Below are 23,764 nucleotides of genomic sequence, written 5' to 3'. Positions count from 1 at the left end.
ACTAATTGATTGTCCGGCCGTCTCATGTCGTCAAACGACTGCTTTAGCGTGTTGACACTATCCCGTAGTTCCATAAATAAAGGCATCCATTCTGGTGTCGACTCCCTAGGGGGTGACATCCTCATATTTGGCAATTGCTCCGCCTCCACACCAATATCGTCCTCATACATGTCGACACACACGTACCGACACACAGCAGACACATAGGGAATGCTCCTAACGAAGACAGGACCCACTAGCCCTTTGGGGAGACAGAGGGAGAGTTTGCCAGCACACACCAAAAGCGCTATATATATATCAGGGATAGCCTTATAATAAGTGCTCCCTTATAGCTGCTTTGTTATATCAAAATATCGCCATAAATGTGCCCCCCCCTCTCTGTTTTACCCTGTTTCTGTAGTGCAGTGCAGGGGAGAGACCTGGGAGCCGTCCTGACCAGCGGAGCTGTGAGAGGAAATGGCGCCGTGTGCTGAGGAGATAGGCCCCGCCCCTTTTCTGGCGGGCTCGTCTCCCGCTATTTAGAAAAATTAGGCAGGGGTTAAATATCTCCATATAGCCTCTAGGGCTATATGTGAGGTATTTTTAGCCTTTATAGGTAATCATTTGCCTCCCAGGGCGCCCCCCTCCCAGCGCCCTGCACCCTCAGTGACTGCCGTGTGAAGTGTGCTGAGAGGAAAATGGCGCACAGCTGCAGTGCTGTGCGCTACCTTTAGAAGACTGCAGGAGTCTTCAGCCGCCGATTCTGGACCTCTTCTGATTTCAGCATCTGCAAGGGGGCCGGCGGCGTGGCTCCGGTGACCATCCAGGCTGTACCTGTGATCGTCCCTCTGGAGCTTGATGTCCAGTAGCCAAGAAACCAATCCATCCTGCACGCAGGTGAGTTGACTCCTTCTCCCCTCAGTCCCTCGCTGCAGTGATCCTGTTGCCAGCAGGAATCACTGTAAAATAAAAAACCTAAGCTAAACTTTCTCTAAGCAGCTCTTTAGGAGAGCCACCTAGATTGCACCCTTCTCGGCCGGGCACAAAAATCTAACTGGAGTCTGGAGGAGGGTCATAGGGGGAGGAGCCAGTGCACACCACCTGATCGGAAAAAGCTTTACTTTTTGTGCCCTGTCTCCTGCGGAGCCGCTATTCCCCATGGTCCTTTCAGGAACCCCAGCATCCACTAGGACGATAGAGAAAATCAGATATGGGCTTCTATACGATAAAGCCGCCAATTCTGACACTCTCCTGGCTGAAGCCAGGGCCAGTAGCATGGCTACTTTCCATGTAAGATATTTCAAATACACCGATTTGAGTGGCTCAAACCAATGGGATTTGAGAAAATCCAAAACTACATTAAGGTCCCACGGAGCCACTGGGGGCACAACCGGGGGCTGTATATGTAGTACTCCTTTTACAAAAGTCTGGACTTCAGGAACTGAAGCCAATTCTTTCTGGAAGAAAATCGACAGGGCCGAAATTTGAACCTTAATGGACCCCAATTTGAGGCCCATAGACAATCCTGTTTGCAGGAAATGTAGGAATCGACCCAATTGAAATTCCTCCGTGGGGGCCTTCCTGGCCTCACACCACGCAACCTATTTTCTCCAAATGCGGTGATAATGTTGTGCAGTCACCTCCTTCCTGGCTTTGACCAGTGTAGGAATGACCTCTTCCGGAATGCCTTTTTCCCTTAGAATTCGGCGTTCAACCGCCATGCCGTCAAACGCAGCCGCGGTAAGTCTTGGAATAGACACGGTCCCTGCTGAAGCAGGTCCCGTCTTAGAGGTAGAGGCCACGGATCTTCCGTGAGCATCTCCTGAAGTTCCGGGTACCAAGTTCTTCTTGGCCAATCCGGAGCCACGAGTATCGTTCTTACTCCCCTTTGCCGTATAATTCTCAGTACTTTTGGTATGAGAGGCAGAGGAGGAAACACATACACTGACTGGAACACCCACGGTGTTACCAGAGCGTCCACAGCTATTGCCTGAGGGTCTCTTGACCTGGCGCAATACCTGTCCAGTTTTTTGTTGAGGCGAGACGCCATCATATCCACCTTTGGTTTTTCCCAACGGTTCACAATCATGTGGAAGACTTCTGGATGAAGTCCCCACTCTCCCGGGTGTAGATCGTGTCTGCTGAGGAAGTCTGCTTCCCAGTTGTCCACTCCCGGAATGAACACTGCTGACAGTGCTATCACATGATCTTCCGCCCAGCGAAGAATCCTTGCAGCTTCTGCCATTGCTCTCCTGCTTCTTGTGCCGCCCTGTCTGTTTACGTGGGCGACTGCCGTGATGTTGTCCGACTGGATCAACACCGGCTGACCCTGAAGCAGGGGTTTTGCCAGGCTTAGAGCATTGTAAATCGCTCTTAGCTCCAGTATATTTATGTGAAGAGACATCTCCAGGCTTGACCATACTCCCTGGAAGTTTCTTCCCTGTGTGACCGCTCCCCAGCCTCTCAGACTGGCATCCGTGGTCACCAGGACCCAGTCCTGTATGCCGAATCTGCGGCCCTCTAACAGATGAGCACTCTGCAACCACCACAGAAGAGACACCCTTGTCCGTGGCGATAAGGTTATCCGCTGATGCATCTGCAGATGCGATCCGGACCATTTGTCCAGCAGATCCCACTGAAAAGTTCTTGCGTGAAATCTGCCGAATGGAATCGCTTCGTAAGAAGCCACCATTTTTCCCAGGACCCTTGTGCAATGATGCACTGACACTTTTCCTGGTTTTAGGAGGTTCCTGACTAGCTCGGATAACTCCCTGGCTTTCTTCTCCGGGAGAAACACCTTTTTCTGGACTGTGTCCAGAATCATCCCTAGGAACAGCAGACGTGTCGTCGGAAACAGCTGCGGTTTTGGAATATTTAGAATCCACCCGTGCTGTCGTAGAACTACTTGAGATAGTGCTACTCCGACCTCCAACTGTTCTCTGGACCTTGCCCTTATCAGGAGATCGTCCATTTTCTTTGAAGAAGAATCATCATTTCGGCCATTACCTTGGTAAGGACCCGGGGTGCCGTGGACAATCCAACCGGCAGCGTCTGAAACTGATAGTGACAGTTCTGTACCACGAACCTGAGGTACCCTTGGTGAGAAGGGCAAATTGGGACATGGAGGTAAGCATCTGTCCCGGGACACCATATAGTCCCCTTTTTCCTGGTTCGCTATCACTGCTCTGAGTGACTCCATCTTGATTTGAACCTTTTTATGTAAGTGTTCAAATATTTCAGATTTAGAATAGGTCTCACCGAGCCGTCTGGCTTCAGTACCACAATATAGTGTGGAATAATACCCCTTTCCTTGTTGTAGGAGGGGTACTTTGATTATCACCTGCTGGGAATACAGCTTGTGAATTGTTTCCACTACTGCCTCCCTGTCGGAGGGAGACGTTGGTAAAGCAGACTTCAGGAACCTGCGAGGGGGAGACGTCTCGAACTTCCAATCTGTACCCCTGGGATACTACATGTAGGATCCAGGGGTCCACTTGCGAGTGAGCCCACTGCGTGCTGAAACTCTTGAGACGACCCCCCACCGCACCTGAGTCCGCTTGTACGGCCCCAGCGTCATGCTGAGGACTTGGCAGAAGCGGTGGAGGGCTTCTGTTCCTGGGAATGGGCTGCCTGCTGCAGTCTTCTTCCCTTTCCTCTATCCCATGGCAGATATGACTGGCCTTTTGACCGCTTGCCCTTATGGGGACGAAAGGACTGAGGCTGAAAAGACGTTGTCTTTTTCTCCTTTATACGGCAATACTTCCATGGAATCTGCATCACCTGACCACTGTCGTGTCCATAAACAACTTCTGGCAGATATGGACATCGCACTTACTCTTGATGCCAGAGTGCAAATATCCCTCTGTGCATCTCGCATATATAGAAATGCATCCTTTAAATGCTCTATAGTCAATAAAACACTGTCCCTGTCAAGGGTATCAATATTTTCAGTCAGGGAATCCGACCAAGCCACCCCAGCGCTGCACATCCAGGCTGATGCGATCGCTGGTCGCAGTATAACACCAGTATGTGTGTATATACTTTTTAGGATATTTTCCAGCCTCCTATCAGCTGGCTCCTTGAGGGCGGGGCTATCTGGAGACGGTACCGCCACTTGTTTTGATAAGCGTGTGAGCGTCTTATCCACCCTAAGGGGTGTTTCCCAACGCGCCCTAACTTCTGGCGGGAAAGGGTATACCGCCAATAATTTTCTATCGGGGGAAACCCACGCATCATCACACACTTCATTTAATTTATCTGATTCAGGAAAAACTACAGGTAGTTTTTTCACACTCCACAAAATACCCTTTTTGTGGTACTTGTAGTATCAGAAATATGTAACACCTCCTTCATTGCCCTTAACAAGTAACGTGTGGCCCTAAAAGAAAAATACGTTTGTTTCTTCACCGTCGACACTGGAGTCAGTGTCCGTGTCTGTGTCGACCGACTGAGGTAAAAAGACGTTTTAACGCCCCTGACGGTGTTTGAGACGCCTGGACAGGTACTAATTGGTTTGCCGGCCGTCTCATGTCGTCAACCGACCTTGCAGCGTGTTGACATTATCACGTAATTCCTTAAATAAGCCATCCATTCCGGTGTCGACTCCCTAGAGAGTGACATCACCATTACAGGCAATTGCTCCGCCTCCTCACCAACATCGTCCTCATACATGTCGACACACACGTACCGACACACAGCACACACACAGGGAATGCTCTGATAGAGGACAGGACCCCACTAGCCCTTTGGAGAGACAGAGGGAGAGTTTGCCAGCACACACCAAAACGCTATAATTATACAGGGACAACCTTTATATAAGTGTTTTTCCCTTATAGCATCTTAATATATATAATCATATCGCCAAATAAGTGCCCCCCCTCTCTGTTTTAACCCTGTTTCTGTAGTGCAGTGCAGGGGAGAGCCTGGGAGCCTTCCCACCAGCATTTCTGTGAGGGAAAATGGCGCTGTGTGCTGAGGAGAATAGGCCCCGCCCCCTTTTCGGCGGGCTTCTTCTCCCGTTTTTCTGAGACCTGGCAGGGGTTAAATACATCCATATAGCCCCAGGGGCTATATGTGATGTATCTTTTAGCCAGTATAGGTATTTCATTGCTGCCCAGGGCGCCCCCCACAGCGCCCTGCACCCTCAGTGACCGCTGGTGTGAAGTGTGTGACAACAATGGCGCACAGCTGCAGTGCTGTGCGCTACCTCATGAAGACTGAAAAGTCTTCTGCCGCCGGTTTCTGGACCTCTTCACTTTTCGGCATCTGCAAGGGGGTCGGCGGCACGGCTCCGGGACCGGACTCCATGGCTGGGCCTGTGTTCGATCCCTCTGGAGCTAATGGTGTCCAGTAGCCTAAGAAGCCAATCCATCCTGCACGCAGGTGAGTTCACTTCTTCTCCCCTAAGTCCCTCGTTGCAGTGAGCCTGTTGCCAGCAGGACTCACTGTAAAATAAAAAACCTAAAAACTTTTTCTAAGCAGCTCTTTAGGAGAGCCACCTAGATTGCACCCTGCTCGGACGGGCACAAAAACCTAACTGAGGCTTGGAGGAGGGTCATAGGGGGAGGAGCCAGTGCACACCACCTGATCCTAAAGCTTTATTTTTGTGCCCTGTCTCCTGCGGAGCCGCTAATCCCCATGGTCCTGACGGAGTCCCCAGCATCCACTAGGACGTCAGAGAAAACCTATTTAAACTTTTACTCTAAGCAGCTCAGGAGAGCCACCTAGATTGCACCCTTCTCGTTCGGGCACAAAATCTAACTAAGGCTTGGAGGAGGGTCATAGGGGGGGGAGCCAGTGCACACCAGCTAGTCCTAAAGCTTTTACTTTGTGCCCAGTCTCCTGCGGAGCCGCTATTCCCCATGGTCCTTTTGGAGTCCCCAGCATCCACTAGGACGTTAGAGAAAATGCAGTTACTATAGCTGTCTGAATAATCATCTCCTGTCAGTAGGAAGTGGCATGCTAATGGCCCTGTCCTAGCAGAGAGGTGTGAATGACAAAACCTTTTGATGTGTAAGTTCCTTAGAGAAAGATGCTAATCACGGGGTCTATGGGCTTGGAACCTGTTTCATGTACCTGATTTAATAGATATACGAACCCTGAATGGCAGATGCAGGAAGGAAGACTGTTTGTTTGTATTGTAGCCTTTCCTGTTATCCCAAACACTGGGTTTGTCTGAAGATGTGAATGACCAGAAACATTTGTATTTTGAAGCTATGTGATAAATTTATCAATAGTGAATGTTAATCTGATACCAAACATTGTCTGGGTGACAGGAAGGAGGATATTGTTTTATTGCACTTATCTCCTTTTGAAATGTAATTTATTTATTGGTATTTTGTAAAATATCCTGATTGGATAGAAAGGGCTCAGGGTGGACATGACCCCCTGTTGTACTGTGTGGGAAAATTGACATGAAAAGGAGACCTGCGTGCCTCCAGAGTGTATTGTATTGTATTGTACCATCTTCATTCTGCTGGAACATCTTGCTGTATGCTGTTGCCCCTAGCAATAGGGATGAGTCTTTTTTAAGGCTATTATTGAGCAAATAAACATCTGCCTCAAGAAGATTGCTTCATCTTGTGACCTACAAGGTTATGCCAAACATAGCCCCGTCCTCCAGCTGTCCAGGGAAGCACCTAACGTCTCCAAGTTCCGCCTTCCGCCAGCTACCGGTAGAGGCCTAGCAAGTGGCTAGTGGGGATTCGTCAACACCACACAGGTGTGGTAAGGCAGTGCGTCGGCACATACAGAGCAGAACCGTGGTTCCAAACGCCACGGCAGGTTAGGAATTTGGTAGTGGCAGCATAAACCCAGTGTGGCCGGAGAGCCCCAGCCACGAGGCAAATGGCCGCCGCGGCACTGAAGGGGTTAACCCCTAGTGCCCGGCGCCATTTTAAAGGACAAAGGGCGCTTGGCGCCAGATTTGAAATATACTGTGGGCGCTAGGCGCAGTGTTTTATAAATGCTTAAAAAAATAAGATTTTACTCACCGGTAAATCTATTTCTCGTAGTCCGTAGTGGATGCTGGGCGCCCATCCCAAGTGCGGATTGTCTGCAATACTTGTATGTAGTTATTGCCTAACTAAGGGTTATTGTTGAGCCATCTTATTTTCTCTGACGTCCTAGTGGATGCTGGGAACTCCGTAAGGACCATGGGGATTATACCAAAGCTCCCAAACGGGCGGGAGAGTGCGGATGACTCTGCAGCACCGAATGAGAGAACTCAAGGTCCTCCTCAGCCAGGGTATCAAATTTGTAGAATTTAGCAAACGTGTTTGCCCCTGACCAAGTTGCAGCTCGGCAAAGTTGTAAAGCCGAGACCCCTCGGGCAGCCGCCCAAGATGAGCCCACTTTCCTCGTGGAATGGGCTTTTACTGATTTAGGATGGGACAAAAGGGGGCTGAATATGTAGCACTCCCTTTACAAATGTCTGAACTCCAGGCAGTGAAGCCAGTTCTTTCTGGAAGAAAATCGACAGAGCCGAAATCTGGACCTTAATGGAACCCAAGTTTAGGCCCATAGTCACTCCTGACTCTAGGAAGTGCAGAAAACGACCCAGCTGAAATTCCTCTGTTGGGGCCTTCCTGGCCTCACACCACGCAACATATTTTTGCCAAATACGGTGATAATGGTTAGCGGTTACTTCTTTCCTGGCTTTTATCAGCGTAGGAATGACTTCCTCTGGAATGCCCTTTTCCTTTAGGATCCGGAATTCAACCGCCATGCCGTCAAACGCAGCCGCGGTAAGTCTTGGAACAGACAGGGCCCCTGCTGTAGCAGATCCTGTGTGAGCGGTAGAGGCCATGGGTCCTCTGATATCATTTCTTGAAGTTCTGAGTACCAAGCTCTTCTTGGCCAATCCGGAACCACGAGTATCGTTCTTACTCCTCGTTTTCTTATTATTCTCAGTACCTTTGGTATGAGAGGCAGAGGAGGGAATACATAAACCGACTGGTACACCCACGGTGTCACTAGAGCGTCCACAGCTATTGCCTGAGGGTCCTTTGACCTGGCGCAATATCTAGTTTTTTGTTTAGGCGGGACGCCATCATGTCCACCTGTGGCCTTTCCCAACGGTTTACCAACAGTTGGAAGACTTCTGGATGAAGTCCCCACTCTCCCGGGTGTAGGTCGTGTCTGCTGAGGAAGTCTGCTTCCCAGTTGTCCACTCCCGGAATGAACACTGCTGACAGTGCTAAGACGTGATTTTCCGCCCATCGGAGAATCCTTGTGGCTTCTGCCATCGCCATCCTGCTTCTTGTGCCGCCCTGTCGGTTTACATGGGCGACTGCCGTGATGTTGTCTGATTGGATCAGTACCGGCTGGTTTTGAAGCAGAGGCCTTGCCAGACTTAGGGCATTGTAAATGGCCCTCAGTTCCAGAATATTTATGTGTAGGGACGACTCCTGACTTGACCAAAGTCCTTGGAAATTTCTTCCCTGTGTGACTGCCCCCCAGCCTCGAAGGCTGGCATCCGTGGTTACCAGAATCTGCGGCCCTCTTGAAGAAGAGCACTCTGCAGCCACCACAGTAGAGATACCCTGGTCCTTGGAGACAGGGTTATCAGCCGATGCATCTGAAGATGCGATCCCGACCACTTGTCCAAGAGGTCCCACTGAAAGGTTCTTGCATGGAACCTGCCGAATGGAATTTGCTTCGTAGGAAGCTACCATTTTTCCCAGGACTCGTGTGCAGTGATGCACCGATACCTGTTTTGGTTTCAGGAGGTCTCTGACTAGAGATGACAGCTCCTTTGTTTTCTCCTGCGGGAGAAACACTTTTTTCTGTTCTGTGTCCAGAACCATCCCCAGGAACAGTAGGCGTGTGGTAGGAACCAGCTGTGACTTTAGAATGTTTAGAATCCATCCGTGCTGTTGTAGCACTTCCCGAGATAGTGCTACTCCGACCAACAACTGCTCCTTGGACCTCGCCTTTATAAGGAGATCGTCCAAGTACGGGATAATTAAAACTCCCTTTTTTCGAAGGAGTATCATCATTTCTGCCATTACCTTGGTAAAGACCCTCGGTGCCGTGGACAGTCCAAACGGCAGTGTTTGGAATTGGTAATGGCAATCCTGTACCACAAATCTGAGGTGCTCCTGGTGAGGATGGTAAATGGGGACATGTAGGTAAGCATCCTTGATGTCCAGGGATACCATGTAATCCCCCTCCTCCAGGCTTGCAATAACCGCCCTGAGCGATTCCATCTTGAACTTGAATTTTTTTATGTATGTGTTCAAGGATTTCAAATTTAAAATGGGTCTCACCGAACCGTCCGGTTTCGGTACCACAAACAGTGGAATAGTAACCCCGTCCTTGTTGAAGTAGGGGCACCTTGACTATCACCTGCTGGGAATACAGCTTGTGAATTGCCTCTAGCACAGCCTCTCTGCCTGAGGGAGTTGTCGGCAAGGCAGATTTGAGGAAACGGCGGGGGGGAGACGCCTCGAATTCCAGCTTGTACCCCTGAGATACTACTTGAAGGATCCAGGGATCCACCTGTGAGCGAGCCCACTGATCGCTGAAATTTTTGAGGCGGCCCCCCACCTTACCTGGCTACGCCTGTGGAGCCCCCGCGTCATGCGGTGGACTCAGAGGAAGCGGGGGAAGAATTTTGATTCTGGGAACTGGCTGACTGGTGCAGCTTTTTCCCTCTTCCCTCGTCTCTGTGCAGAAAGGAAGCGCCTTTGACCCGCTTGCTTTTCTGAAGCCAAAAGGACTGTACCTGATAATACAGTGCTTTCTTAGGCTGTGAGGAAACCTGAGATAAAAAAAATTTCTTCCCAGCTGTTGCTGTGGATACGAGGTCCCAGAGACCATCCCCAAACAATTCCTCACCCTTATAAGGCTCTATGTGCCTTTTAAAGTCAGCATCACCTGTCCAGTGTCGGGTCTCTAATACCCTCCTGACAGAATGGACATTACATTAATTCTGGATGCCAGCCGGCAAAATATCCCTCTGTGCATCCCTCATATATAAGACGACGTCTTTAATATGCTCTTATGTTCGCAAAATAGTATCCCTGTTTGACAGGGTCACAGACCACGCTGCAGCAGCACTATCTGCAAGTCTCAGTCTAGTACCCGAGTGTGTAAATACAGACTTCAGGATAGCCTCCTGCTTTTTATCAGCAGGTACCTTCAAAGTGGCCGTATCCTAAGACGGCAGTGCCACCTTTTTTGACAAACGTGTGAGCGCCTTATCCACCCTAGGGGATAGCTCCCAGCGTAACTTATCCTCTGGCGGGAAAGGGTACGCCATCAGTAACTTTTTAGAAATTACCAGTTTCTTATCGGGGGAACCCACGCTTTTTCACACTTCATTCACTCATTGGATGGGGGAATAAAACACTGGCTGCTTTTTCTCCCCAAACATAAAACCCTTTTTTAGTGGTACTTGGGTTAATGTCAGAAATGTGTAACACATTTTTTATTGCCGGGATCATGTAACGGATGTTCCTAGTGGATTGTGTATATGTCTCAACCTCGTCGACACTGGAGTCAAACTCCGTGTCGACATCTGTGTCTGCCATCTGAGGGAGCGGGCGTTTTTGAGCCCCATATGGCCTTTGAGACGCCTGGGCAGGCGCGGGCTGAAAAGCCGGCTGTCCCACAGCTGTTACGTCATCCAGCCTTTTATGTAAGGAGTTGACACTGTCGGTTTATACCGTCCACCTATCCATCCACTCTGGAGTCGGCCCCACAGGGGGCGACATCACATTTATCGGCATCTGCTCTGCCACCACATAAGCCTCCTCATCAAACGTGTCGACACAGCCGTACCGACACACCGCACACACACAGGGAATGCTCTGACTGAGGACAGGACCCCACACAGCCCTTTGGGGAGACAGAGAGAGAGTATGCCAGCACACACCAGAGCGCTATATAATTTAGGGATTAACACTATATTGAGTGAATTTTTCCCAATAGCTTGTATATACAATATTGCGCCTAAATTTAGTGCCCCCCCTCTCTTTTTAACCCTTTGATCCTGCAAACTACAGGGGAGAGCCTGGGGAGCTGTCTTCCAGTTGAACTGTGAAGAGAAAATGGCGCCAGTGTGCTGAGGGAGATAGCTCCGCCCCTTTTTCGCTGACTTTTCTCCCGCTTTTTTATGGATTCTGGCAGGGGTATTTATCACATATATAGCCTCTGGGGCTATATATTGTGATTATTTTGCCAGCCAAGGTGTTTTTATTGCTGCTCAGGGCGCCCCCCCCCAGCGCGCTGCACCCATCAGTGACCGGAGTGTGAGGTGTACATGAGGAGCAATGGCGCACAGCTGCAGTGCTGTGCGCTACCTTGGTGAAGACTGAAGTCTTCTGCCGCCGATTTTCCGGACCATCTTCGTGCTTCTGGCTCTGTAAGGGGGACGGCGGCGCGGCTCCGGGAACGAACACCAAGGACGGTTCCTGCGGTCGATCCCTCTGGAGCTAATGGTGTCCAGTAGCCTAAGAAGCCCAAGCTAGCTGCAAGCAGGTAGGTTCGCTTCTTCTCCCCTTAGTCCCTCGATGCAGTGAGTCTGTTGCCAGCAGGTCTCACTGTAAAATAAAAAACCTAAAATAAACTTTCTTTATTATTCTTTATTTAGAGCCCCTAGTGTGCATCCAGCTCGGCCGGGCACAGAAATCTAACTGAGGTCTGGAGGAGGGTCATAGTGGGAGGAGCCAGTGCACACCAGATAGTACCTAATCTTTCTTTTAGAGTGCCCAGTCTCCTGCGGAGCCCGTCTATTCCCCATGGTCCTTACGGAGTTCCCAGCATCCACTAGGACGTCAGAGAAATGTATTTATATGTATGTGCCGTGGTCCCGGACCTCTCCGAAGACCACGGCAGGGAGGACAGCCCCCGGCGCGCTCAGCAGTGTATGCGCGCCGGGGGAGAGGGAGCCGCTGACCGCCGGAGTCCGGGAGCTCCGCTCCCGGCAGCGGTCAATGTAGCCCCGGGCGCACTGGAGTGTGCGCGCCGGGGAGAAGGGAGAGCCGCCGCTGGGGGCCGGGAGCTCTGCTCCCGGCGCCTCAGCCCAGCACGGGTGGCCAGCCGCAGCAGCCGGGACGGACGTCCCGGGCTGCTGGGCAGCGAGGGGGGTGCACCGCAGCCCCGGCTCCCCGCCGGACGCTGCGGCGAGGCTACAAGACAGGCGCCGCTCACGGGGGACCGGGCTAGCCGGCTCCCTAGCGGCGTGGGTGCAGTTAGGCTGCCGAGCAGGCTGATGAGCGCTGGGGTCCGGGAGCTACAACAGAGCCAGAGTCACGGCGGCCGGGACAAGTGTCCCGGGCCGCCGGGCTTCAGTACAGGGGGGTGCGCCGCTGCATGCGGCGAGGCCACAAAGGTAGTGCCACACTGGGGGGACAGGGAGAGCCAGCTCCCTGGATCCCAGTGGCAGGCATGCAGGCTGGAGGGTGGGGGAAGCCAGTCCCATACCTCCAGCACTGAGAGAGAGCCCTAGCAGCAAGGCTGCAGGGCTAGGGGAGCCAGCACAGACAGTATTCCACAAACCAGACATTGTTTAAATGTAGAAAGTACAGTGTGTTGTAAGGCACTGCAGTGCCTAGGTATGTGGAGCCTGTGCAGGCTCAGAGTGTATTGAAATGTATAACATGTACAGTGTGATTTAAATGTAATGTATTTAAAGGTAAATTGCACTTACTTGGTTGTGTGTCCCAGGAGGGGGGAATCCATGGCTGTGCAGGCTGATGGATTCTCCCAGACCTTTTCCCTAAAAACGGAATGCTTTCCCATCCAGCCTCACACTTCCAAGGGGCACAGGGAGAGAGAGAAGCAGCTCAGCTATGAGACAAGCTGAGTGGTTTCTTGGAGCTCCATGGAGATCACCCGTAGTGGCCAAGAGACCTGGACCGGGGAGCCAGGCTGCCCAGCTCTGGAGCCCAAATCCAGTCTGCAGGCAGTGAGATGGGTCCCGGGCAGGTTTCTGGAAGTCAGTTTAGGAGGGAAAACTTTCCCCCAGCCAGACTGAACGGCACCGGGGAGTATCCTGATTCTCCAAGATGGGAGAGTCAAAGGAGACCGACCACTCCCCCTGTCCATAAGGGACAATGTTAGCTGTGCATGAGACCAAGGCATCCATTGATTGGTTGTGCACCACAGGGCGGGCTTACCCCCTGTGGTAAGGGGTCTTGGAGAGGGATAAAAGGAGGGCAGTTGGCCCATAGGAGTGTATATTATTCCATCTTATTCTGCTGAAAACATCTTGTTGTATGCTGTTACCCCTAGCAATAGGGAGGAGCCTTTTTAAAGGTTATTGAGCAATAAACATCTTTGCCTCAAAAGACTGCTTCATCTTGTGACCAACAGGGTTAGGCCAAACCTAGCCCCGTCCTCCGGCTATCCAGGGAAGCACCTAGCGTCTCCAAGCTCCGCCTTCCGCCAGCTACCGGTAGAGGCCTAGCAAGTGGCTAGTGGGGATTCGTCAGCACCACACAGCTGTGGTAAGGCAGTGCGTCGGCACATACAGAGCAGAACCGTGGTTCTAAACGCCACGGCAGGTTAGGAGTTTGGTGGTGGCAGCGAGAACCCGCCCACAGCGCAGTGGGTGGAGTCAGTAACAGGCGGTTACTGACGGTAAGCGGGAATCCCCTATGTGGTCAGGCCTCGTGCGGCTTGACCTTCCATTCTGTGCGCAGCCAACGGGACGCGAAAGCGGCGAATGCTTTCGTACGGTACCGTCCTGTCACACCCGCCCACAGCACAGTGGGTGGAGTCAGTAACAGGCGGTTACTGACGATAAGCGGTCAGGTCCCGTTTGACCTAAACCTTCCATTCTGTGCACTGGGAAAGGGACGCGGAAGCGGTGAGTGCTTCCGTACGGAACCGTCCTGTCACAGTCACCAACTACAAAACTGAGCTCCTGTGCACGGAGGCGGGGTTATAGAGGAGGCGGCGCTGTGCATCTTGAAAAAAGTCAAAGCTTTGAGCTTGTTGGTGCCTCGGATCAAGATCCTACTCTACACCCCAATGTTATTCCTTGTGGAGCCCTGTGTACCCCGCAGCAGAAAAGCATTTATAGCGGTAGGTTGTCTATCTTACAGAGCGGCATGCCGGAGCGGCTGGTGTACTGTTCCAATGCAGACACCGTAATAACCCTACACATAAAGTGCTGCTTAGTTATTATAGGGGCAATTTACTAAACCATGGCGAGAGATAAAGTGGATGGAGATAAAGTAGCAGCCAATTAGCTCCTAACAGACAAGTCACAGGCTGTTTGCTGACAGGATCTGGTTGGCTGGTACTTTATCTCCGTACAGAGCTTAGTAAATACCCTCTATGTGAGTAAGGAGCATTCCTGGCAGGGGTAACTTTTCCTTTTGCCTCTCTATCTTGAGAATTTCAATTATAAAAACATTTTCAGCCATTGTGTCCGTGTATTCCCGGTGTTTCCGGATAATCCCCCAGGTGTCTGTGTGTCTACAACAACAATCAGGATACGGGTGCTGCAAGGTGACGCCCAAGACGCGGGAAACAGCCCCGGCAGGGAAGGGGTCAGTCAGTAGGGTAGAGCCCGGCAGGGAAGGGGTCAGTCAGTCAGGGCAGAGCCCGGCAGGGAAGGGGTCAGTCAGTCAGGGCAGAGCCCGGCAGGGAAGGGGTCAGTCAGTCAGGGCAGAGCCCGGCAGGGAAGGGGTCAGTCAGTCAGGGCAGAGCCCGGCAGGGAAGGGGTCAGTCAGTCAGGGCAGAGCCCGGCAGGGAAGGGGTCAGTCAGGGCAGAGCCCGGCAGGGAAGGGGTCAGTCAGGGCAGAGCCCGGCAGGGAAGGGGTCAGTCAGTCAGGGCAGAGCCCCGGCAGGGAAGGGGTCAGTCAGTCAGGGCAGAGCCCGGCAGGGAAGGGGTCAGTCAGTCAGGGCAGAGCCCGGCAGGGAAGGGGTCAGTCAGTCCGTGCAGAGCCCGGCAGGGAAGGGGTCAGTCAGTCAGGGCAGAGCCCGGCAGGGAAGGGGTCAGTCAGGGCAGAGCCAAGGCAGGGAAGGGGTCAGTCAGTCAGGGCAGAGCCCGGCAGGGAAGGGGTCAGTCAGTCCGTGCAGAGCCCGGCAGGGAAGGGGTCAGTCAGTCCGTGCAGAGCCCGGCAGGGAAGGGGTCAGTCAGTCAGGGCAGAGCCCGGCAGGGAAGGGGTCAGTCAGGGCAGAGCCAAGGCAGGGAAGGGGTCAGTCAGTCAGGGCAGAGCCGCGGCAGGGAAGGGGTCAGTCAGTCCGTGCAGAGCCCGGCAGGGAAGGGGTCAGTCAATCCGTGCAGAGCCCGGCAGGGAAGGGGTCAGTCAGTCAGGGCAGAGCCCGGCAGGGAAGGGGTCAGTCAGTCAGGGCAGAGCCCGGCAGGGAAGGGGTCAGTCAGGGCAGAGCCAAGGCAGGGAAGGGGTCAGTCAGGGCAGAGCCGCGGCAGGGAAGGGGTCAGTCAGGGCAGAGCCCGGCAGGGAAGGGGTCAGTCAGTCAGGGCAGAACCCGGCAGGGAAGGGGTCAGTCAGTCAGGGCAGAGCCCGGCAGGGAAGGGGTCAGTCAGTCAGGGCAGAGCCCGGCAGGGAAGGGGTCAGTCAGTCCGGGCAGAGCCCGGCAGGGAAGGGGTCAGTCAGTCCGGGCAGAGCCCGGCAGGGAAGGGGTCAGTCAGTCAGGGCAGAGCCCGGCAGGGAAGAGGTCAGTCAGGGCAGAGCCAAGGCAGGGAAGGGGTCAGTCAGTCAGGGTAGAGCCCGGCAGGGAAGGGGTCAGTCAGTCAGGGCAGAGCCAAGGCAGGGAAGGGGTCAGTCAGTCAGGGCAGAGCCGCGGCAGGGAAGGGGTCAGTCAGGGCAGAGCCCGGCAGGGAAGGGGTCAGTCAGTCAGGGCAGAACCCGGCAGGGAAGGGGTCAGTCAGTCAGGGCAGAGCCCGGCAGGGAAGGGGTCAGTCAGTCAGTGCAGAGCCCGGCAGGGAAGGGGTCAGTCAGTCAGTGCAGAGCCCCAGCAGGGAAGTGGTCAGTCAGTCAGTGCAGAGCCCCAGCAGGGAAGTGGTCAGTCAGTCAGTGCAGAGCCCCAGCAGGGAAGTGGTCAGTCAGTCAGTGCAGAGCCCCAGCAGGGAAGGGGTCAGTCAGTCAGGGCAGAGCACCGGCAGGGAAGGGGTCAGTCAGTCAGGGCAGAGCCCGGCAGGGAAGGGGTCAGTCAGGGCAGAGCCCCGGCAGGGAAGGGGTCAGTCAGTCAGGGCAGAGCCCGGCAGGGAAGGGGTCAGTCAGTCAGGGCAGAGCCCGGCAGGGAAGGGGTCAGTCAGTCAGGGCAGAGCCCGGCAGGGAAGGGGTCAGTCAGTCAGGGCAGAGCCCGGCAGGGAAGGGATGTCAGTCAGGGCAGAACCCGGGAGGGAAGGGGTCAGTCAGTCAGGGCAGAGCCCGGCAGGGAAGGGGTCAGTCAGTCAGGGCAGAGCCCCGGCAGGGAAGGGGTTAGTCAGTCAGGGCAGAGCCCCGGCAGGGAAGGGGTCAGTCAGGGTAGAGCCTGGCAGGGAAGGGGTCAGTCAGGGTAGAGCCTGGCAGGGAAGGGGTCAGTCAGACAGGGCAGAGCCCGGCAGGGAAGGGGTCAGTCAGTCAGGGCAAAGCCCGGCAGGGAAGGGCTCAGTAGGGCAGAGCCCGGCAGGGAAGGGGTCAGTCAGGGCAGAGCCTGGCAGGGAAGGGGTCAGTCAGGGCAGAGCCCGGCAGGGAAGGGGTCAGTCAGTCAGGGCAGAGCCCGGCAGGGAAGGGGTCAGTCAGTCAGGGCAGAGCCCGGCAGGGAAGGGGTCAGTCAGTCAGTGCAGAGCCCGGCAGGGAAGGGGTCAGTCAGTCAGTGCAGAGCCCCAGCAGGGAAGTGGTCAGTCAGTCAGTGCAGAGCCCCAGCAGGGAAGTGGTCAGTCAGTCAGTGCAGAGCCCCAGCAGGGAAGGGGTCAGTCAGTCAGGGCAGAGCCCCGGCAGGGAAGGGGTCAGTCAGGGTAGAGCCTGGCAGGGAAGGGGTCAGTCAGGGTAGAGCCTGGCAGGGAAGGGGTCAGTCAGTCAGGGCAGAGCCTGGCAGGGAAGGGGTCAGTCAGTCAGGGCAGAGCCCCGGCAGGGAAGGGGTTAGTCAGTCAGGGTAGAGCCCGGCAGGGAAGGGGTCAGTCAGTCAGGGTAGAGCCCGGCAGGGAAGGGGTCAGTCAGTCAGGGTAGAGCCCCGGCAGGGAAGGGGTCAGTCAGTCAGGGCAGAGCCCCGGCAGGGAAGAGGTCAGTCAGTCAGGGTAGAGCCCGGCAGGGAAGGGGTCAGTCAGGGCAGAGCCAGGCAGGGAAGGGGTTAGTCAGTCAGGGCAGAGCCCCGGCAGGGAAGGTGTCACTCAGGGTAGAGCCCGGCAGGGAAGGGGTCAGTCAGGGTAGAGCCCGGCAGGGAAGGGGTCAGTCAGTCAGGGTAGAGCCCGGCAGGGAAGGGGTTAGTCAGTCAGGGCAGAGCCCGGCAGGGAAGGGGTCAGTCAGGGTAGAGCCCGGCAGAGAAGGGGTCAGTCAGTCAGGGTAGAGCCCGGCAGGGAAGGGGTCAGTCAGGGTAGAGCCCGGCAGGGAAGGGGTCAGTAGGGCAGAGCCCGGCAGGGAAGGGGTCAGTCAGTCAGGGCAGAGCCCCGGCAGGGAAGGGGTCAGTCAGGGTAGAGCCCGGCAGGGAAGGGGTCAGTAGGGCAGAGCCCGGCAGGGAAGGGGTCAGTCAGGGTAGAACCCGGCAGGGAAGGGGTCAGTCAGTCAGGGCAGAGCCCGGCAGGGAAGGGGTCAGTCAGTCCGGGCAGAGCCCGGCAGGGAAGGGGTCAGTCAAGGTAGAGCCCGGCAGGGAAGGGGTCAGTCAGTCAGGGCAGAGCCCGGCAGGGAAGGGGTCAGTCAGTCCGGGCAGAGCCCGGCAGGGAAGGGGTCAGTCAGGGTAGAGCCCGGCAGGGAAGGGGTCAGTCAGGGCAGAGCCCGGCAGGGAAGGGGTCAGTCAGGGCAGAGCCCGGCAGGGAAGGGGTCAGTCAGTCAGGGTAGAGCCCGGCAGGGAAAGGGTCAGTCAGGGCAGAGCCCGGCAGGGAAGGGGTCAGTCAGTCAGGGTAGAGCCCGGCAGGGAAGGGGTCAGTCAGTCAGGGTAGAGCCCGGCAGGGAAGGGGTCAGTCAGGGTAGAGCCCGGCAGGGAAGGGGTCAGTCAGTCAGGGTAGAGCCCGGCAGGGAAGGGGTCAGTCAGTCAGGGTAGAGACCGGCAGGGAAGGGCTCAGTCAGTAGGGTAGAGCCCGGCAGGGAAGGGGTCAGTCAGTCAGGGCAGAGCCCGGCAGGGAAGGGGTCAGTCAGTCCGGGCAGAGCCCGGCAGGGAAGGGGTCAGTCAGTCAGGGTAGAGCCCGGCAGGGAAGGGGTCAGTCAGTCAGGGTAGAGCCTCGGCAGGGAAGAGGTCAGTCAGTCAGGGTAGAGCCCGGCAGGGAAGGGGTCAGTCAGGGCAGAGCCAGGCAGGGAAGGGGTTAGTCAGTCAGGGCAGAGCCCCGGCAGGGAAGGGGTCAGTCAGGGTAGAGCCCGGCAGGGAAGGGGTCAGTCAGGGTAGAGCCCGGCAGGGAAGGGGTCAGTCAGTCAGGGTAGAGCCCGGCAGGGAAGGGGTTAGTCAGTCAGGGCAGAGCCCGGCAGGGAAGGGGTCAGTCAGTCAGGGCAGAGCCCGGCAGGGAAGGGGTCAGTCAGTCAGGGCAGAGCCCGGCAGGGAAGGGGTCAGTCAGTCAGGGCAGAGCCCGGCAGGGAAGGGGTCAGTCAGTCAGGGCAGAGCCCGGCAGGGAAGGGGTCAGTCAGTCAGGGCAGAGCCCGGCAGGGAAGGGGTCAGTCAGTCAGGGCAGAGCCCCGGCAGGGAAGGGGTCAGTCAGTCAGGGCAGAGCCCCGGCAGGGAAGGGGTCAGTCAGGGCAGAGCCCGGCAGGGAAGGGGTCAGTAGGGCAGAGCCCGGCAGGGAAGGGGTCAGTCAGGGCAGAGCCCGGCAGGGAAGGGGTCAGTCAGTCAGGGCAGAGCCCGGCAGGGAAGGGGTCAGTCAGTCAGGGCAGAGCCCGGCAGGGAAAGGGTCAGTCAGTCAGGGCAGAGCCCGGCAGGGAAGGGGTCAGTCAGGGCAGAGCCCGGCAGGGAAGGGGTCAGTCAGGGCAGAGCCCGGCAGGGAAGGGGTCAGTCAGTCAGGGTAGAGCCCGGCAGGGAAGGGGTTAGTCAGTCAGGGCAGAGCCCGGCAGGGAAGGGGTTAGTCAGTCAGGGCAGAGCCCGGCAGGGAAGGGGTTAGTCAGTCAGGGCAGAGCCCGGCAGGGAAGCGGTTAGTCAGTCAGGGCAGAGCCCGGCAGGGAAGGGGTCAGTAGGGCAGAGCCCGGCAGGGAAGGGGTCAGTCAGTCAGGGCAGAGCCCCGGCAGGGAAGGGGTCAGTCAGTCAGGGCAGAGCCCCGGCAGGGAAGGGGTCAGTCAGTCAGTGCAGAGCCCCGGCAGGGAAGGGGTCAGTCAGTCAGGGCAGAGCCCGGCAGGGAAGGGGTCAGTCAGTCAGGGTAGAGCCCGGCAGGGAAGGGGTCAGTCAGTAGGGTAGAGCCCGGCAGGGAAGGGGTCAGTCAGTCAGGGCAGAGCCCGGCAGGGAAGGGGTCAGTCAGGGCAGAGCCTGGCAGGGAAGGGGTCAGTCAGTCAGGGCAGAGCCTGGCAGGGAAGGGGTCAGTCAGTCAGGGTAGAGCCCGGCAGGGAAGGGGTCAGTCAGGGTAGAGCCCGGCAGGGAAGGGGTCAGTCAGTAGGGCAGAGCCCGGCAGAGAAGGGGTCAGTCAGTCAGGGTAGAGCCCGGCAGGGAAGGGGTCAGTCAGTCAGGGTAGAGCCCGGCAGGGAAGGGGTCAGTCAGTCAGGGCAGAGCCCGGCAGGGAAGGGGTCAGTCAGTAGGGTAGAGCCCGGCAGGGAAGGGGTCAGTCAGTCAGGGCAGAGCCCTGCAGGGAAGGGGTCAGTCAGTAGGGTAGAGCCCGGCAGGGAAGGGGTCAGTCAGTCAGGGCAGAGCCCGGCAGGGAAGGGGTCAGTCAGTAGGGCAGAGCCCGGCAGAGAAGGGGTCAGTCAGTCAGGGTAGAGCCCGGCAGGGAAGGGGTCAGTCAGGGTAGAGCCCGGCAGGGAAGGGGTCAGTAGGGCAGAGCCCGGCAGGGAAGGGGTCAGTAAGGGCAGAGCCCGGCAGGGAAGGGGTCAGTCAGTCAGGGCAGAGCCCCGGCAGGGAAGGGGTCAGTCAGGGTAGAGCCCGGCAGGGAAGGGGTCAGTAGGGCAGAGCCCGGCAGAGAAGGGGTCACTCAGTCAGGGTAGAGCCCGGCAGGGAAGGGGTCAGTCAGTCAGGGTAGAGCCCGGCAGGGAAGGGGTCAGTCAGGGCAGAGCCCGGCAGGGAAGGGGTCAGTAGGGCAGAGCCCGGCAGGGAAGGGGTCAGTCAGTCAGGGCAGAGCCCGGCAGGGAAGGGGTCAGTCAGTCAGGGCAGAGCCCGGCAGGGAAGGGGTCAGTCAGTCAGGGCAGAGCCCGGCAGGGAAGGGGTCAGTCAGTCAGTGCAGAGCCCGGCAGGGAAGGGGTCAGTCAGTCAGTGCAGAGCCCCAGCAGGGAAGTGGTCAGTCAGTCAGTGCAGAGCCCCAGCAGGGAAGTGGTCAGTCAGTCAGTGCAGAGCCCCAGCAGGGAAGGGGTCAGTCAGTCAGGGCAGAGCACCGGCAGGGAAGGGGTCAGTCAGTCAGGGCAGAGCCCGGCAGGGAAGGGGTCAGTCAGTCAGTGCAGAGCCCGGCAGGGAAGGGGTCAGTCAGTCAGGGCAGAGCCCGGCAGGGAAGGGGTCAGTCAGTCAGGGCAGAGCCCGGCAGGGAAGGGGTCAGTCAGTCAGGGCAGAGCCCGGCAGGGAAGGGGTCAGTAGGGCAGAGCCCGGCAGGGAAGGGGTCAGTAGGGCAGAGCCCGGCAGGGAAGGGGTCAGTAGGGCAGGGCAGAGCCCCGGCAGGGAAGGGGTCAGTCAGGGCAGAGCCCGGCAGGGAAGGGGTCAGTAGGGCAGAGCCCGGCAGGGAAGGGGTCAGTAGGGCAGAGCCCGGCAGGGAAGGGGTCAGTAGGGCAGAGCCCGGCAGGGAAGGGGTCAGTCAGTCAGGGCAAAGCCCGGCAGGGAAGGGGTCAGTCAGGGCAGAGCACCGGCAGGGAAGGGGTCAGTCAGTCAGGGCAGAGCCCGGCAGGGAAGGGGTCAGTCAGTCAGGGCAGAGCCCGGCAGGGAAGGGGTCAGTCAGTCAGGGCAGAGCCCGGCAGGGAAGGGGTCAGTCAGTCAGGGCAGAGCCTGGCAGGGAAGGGGTCAGTAGGGCAGAGCCCCGGCAGGGAAGGGGTCAGTCAGTCAGGGCAGAGCCAGGCAGGGAAGGGCTCAGTAGGGCAGAGCCCGGCAGGGAAGGGGTCAGTCAGTAGGGCAGAGCCCGGCAGGGAAGGGGTCAGTCAGGGCAGAGCCTGGCAGGGAAGAGGTCAGTCAGGGCAGAGCCCCGGCAGGGAAGGGGTCAGTCAGTCAGTCAGTCAGGGCAGAGCCCGGCAGGGAAGGGGTCAGTCAGTCAGGGCAGAGCCCGGCAGGGAAGGGGTCAGTCAGGGCAGAGCCCCGGCAGGGAAGGGGTCAGTCAGTCAGGGCAGAGCCCGGCAGGGAAGGGGTCAGTCAGTCAGGGCAGAGCCCGGCAGGGAAGGGGTCAGTCAGTCAGGGCAGAGCCCGGCAGGGAAGGGATGTCAGTCAGGGCAGAACCCGGGAGGGAAGGGGTCAGTCAGTCAGGGCAGAGCCCGGCAGGGAAGGGGTCAGTCAGTCAGGGCAGAGCCCCGGCAGGGAAGGGGTTAGTCAGTCAGGGCAGAGCCCGGCAGGGAAGGGGTCAGTCAGTCAGGGCAGAGCCCGGCAGGGAAGGGGTCAGTCAGTAGGGTAGAGCCCGGCAGGGAAGGGGTCAGTCAGTCAGGGCAGAGCCCGGCAGGGAAGGGGTCAGTCAGTAGGGTAGAGCCCGGCAGGGAAGGGGTCAGTCAGTCAGGGCAGAGCCCGGCAGGGAAGGGGTCAGTCAGTAGGGCAGAGCCCGGCAGAGAAGGGGTCAGTCAGTCAGGGTAGAGCCCGGCAGGGAAGGGGTCAGTCAGGGTAGAGCCCGGCAGGGAAGGGGTCAGTCAGGGCAGAGCCCGGCAGGGAAGGGGTCAGTCAGTCAGGGCAGAGCCCCGGCAGGGAAGGGGTCAGTCAGGGTAGAGCCCGGCAGGGAAGGGGTCAGTAGGGCAGAGCCCGGCAGAGAAGGGGTCACTCAGTCAGGGTAGAGCCCGGCAGGGAAGGGGTCAGTCAGTCAGGGTAGAGCCCGGCAGGGAAGGGGTCAGTCAGGGCAGAGCCCAGCAGGGAAGGGGTCAGTCAGGGTAGAGCCCGGCAGGGAAGGGGTCAGTCAGGGTAGAACCCGGCAGGGAAGGGGTCAGTCAGTCAGGGCAGAGCCCGGCAGGGAAGGGGTCAGTCAGTCCGGGCAGAGCCCGGCAGGGAAGGGGTCAGTCAAGGTAGAGCCCGGCAGGGAAGGGGTCAGTCAGTCAGGGCAGAGCCCGGCAGGGAAGGGGTCAGTCAGTCCGGGCAGAGCCCGGCAGGGAAGGGGTCAGTCAGGGTAGAGCCCGGCAGGGAAGGGGTCAGTCAGGGCAGAGCCCGGCAGGGAAGGGGTCAGTCAGGGCAGAGCCCGGCAGGGAAGGGGTCAGTCAGTCAGGGTAGAGCCCGGCAGGGAAGGGGTCAGTCAGTCAGGGTAGAGCCCGGCAGGGAAGGGGTCAGTCAGGGTAGAGCCCGGCAGGGAAGGGGTCAGTCAGTCAGGGTAGAGCCCGGCAGGGAAGGGGTCAGTCAGTCAGGGTAGAGACCGGCAGGGAAGGGCTCAGTCAGTAGCGTAGAGCCCGGCAGGGAAGGGGTCAGTCAGTCAGGGCAGAGCCCGGCAGGGAAGGGGTCAGTCAGTCCGGGCAGAGCCCGGCAGGGAAGGGGTCAGTCAGGGTAGAGCCCGGCAGGGAAGGGGTCAGTCAGGGCAGAGCCCGGCAGGGAAGGGGTCAGTCAGGGCAGAGCCCGGCAGGGAAGGGGTCAGTCAGGGCAGAGCCCGGCAGGGAAGGGGTCAGTCAGGGCAGAGCCCGGCAGGGAAGGGGTCAGTCAGTCAGGGCAGAGCCCGGCAGGGAAGGGGTCAGTCAGTAGGGTAGAGCCCGGCAGGGAAGGGGTCAGTCAGTCAGGGCAGAGCCCGGCAGGGAAGGGGTCAGTCAGTAGGGTAGAGCCCGGCAGGGAAGGGGTCAGTCAGTCAGGGCAGAGCCCGGCAGGGAAGGGGTCAGTCAGTAGGGCAGAGCCCGGCAGAGAAGGGGTCAGTCAGTCAGGGTAGAGCCCGGCAGGGAAGGGGTCAGTCAGGGTAGAGCCCGGCAGGGAAGGGGTCAGTAGGGCAGAGCCCGGCAGGGAAGGGGTCAGTCAGGGCAGAGCCCGGCAGGGAAGGGGTCAGTCAGTCAGGGCAGAGCCCCGGCAGGGAAGGGGTCAGTCAGGGTAGAGCCCGGCAGGGAAGGGGTCAGTAGGGCAGAGCCCGGCAGAGAAGGGGTCACTCAGTCAGGGTAGAGCCCGGCAGGGAAGGGGTCAGTCAGTCAGGGTAGAGCCCGGCAGGGAAGGGGTCAGTCAGGGCAGAGCCCAGCAGGGAAGGGGTCAGTCAGGGTAGAGCCCGGCAGGGAAGGGGTCAGTCAGGGTAGAGCCCGGCAGGGAAGGGGTCAGTCAGGGTAGAACCCGGCAGGGAAGGGGTCAGTCAGTCAGGGCAGAGCCCGGCAGGGAAGGGGTCAGTCAGTCCGGGCAGAGCCCGGCAGGGAAGGGGTCAGTCAAGGTAGAGCCCGGCAGGGAAGGGGTCAGTCAGTCAGGGCAGAGCCCGGCAGGG

The 23,764-nt window shown here is 57.6% G+C and overlaps 1 protein-coding gene across 1 annotated transcript in view; it reads right to left on the bottom strand.

Annotated features, from left to right (window-relative positions):
• The window catches only part of LOC134928696 (zinc finger protein 436-like), a 222,520-nt gene that overhangs the window by 188,478 nt on the left and 10,278 nt on the right, over positions 1-23,764 (bottom strand). The window lies entirely within an intron of this gene.

Source organism: Pseudophryne corroboree, chromosome 5 (genome assembly GCF_028390025.1).
Source record: "Pseudophryne corroboree isolate aPseCor3 chromosome 5, aPseCor3.hap2, whole genome shotgun sequence".
Classification (NCBI taxonomy): Eukaryota; Metazoa; Chordata; class Amphibia; order Anura; family Myobatrachidae; genus Pseudophryne; species Pseudophryne corroboree.
Note: the sequence above shows the minus strand (reverse complement) of the source record. Positions and strands in the feature narration are given on the sequence as shown.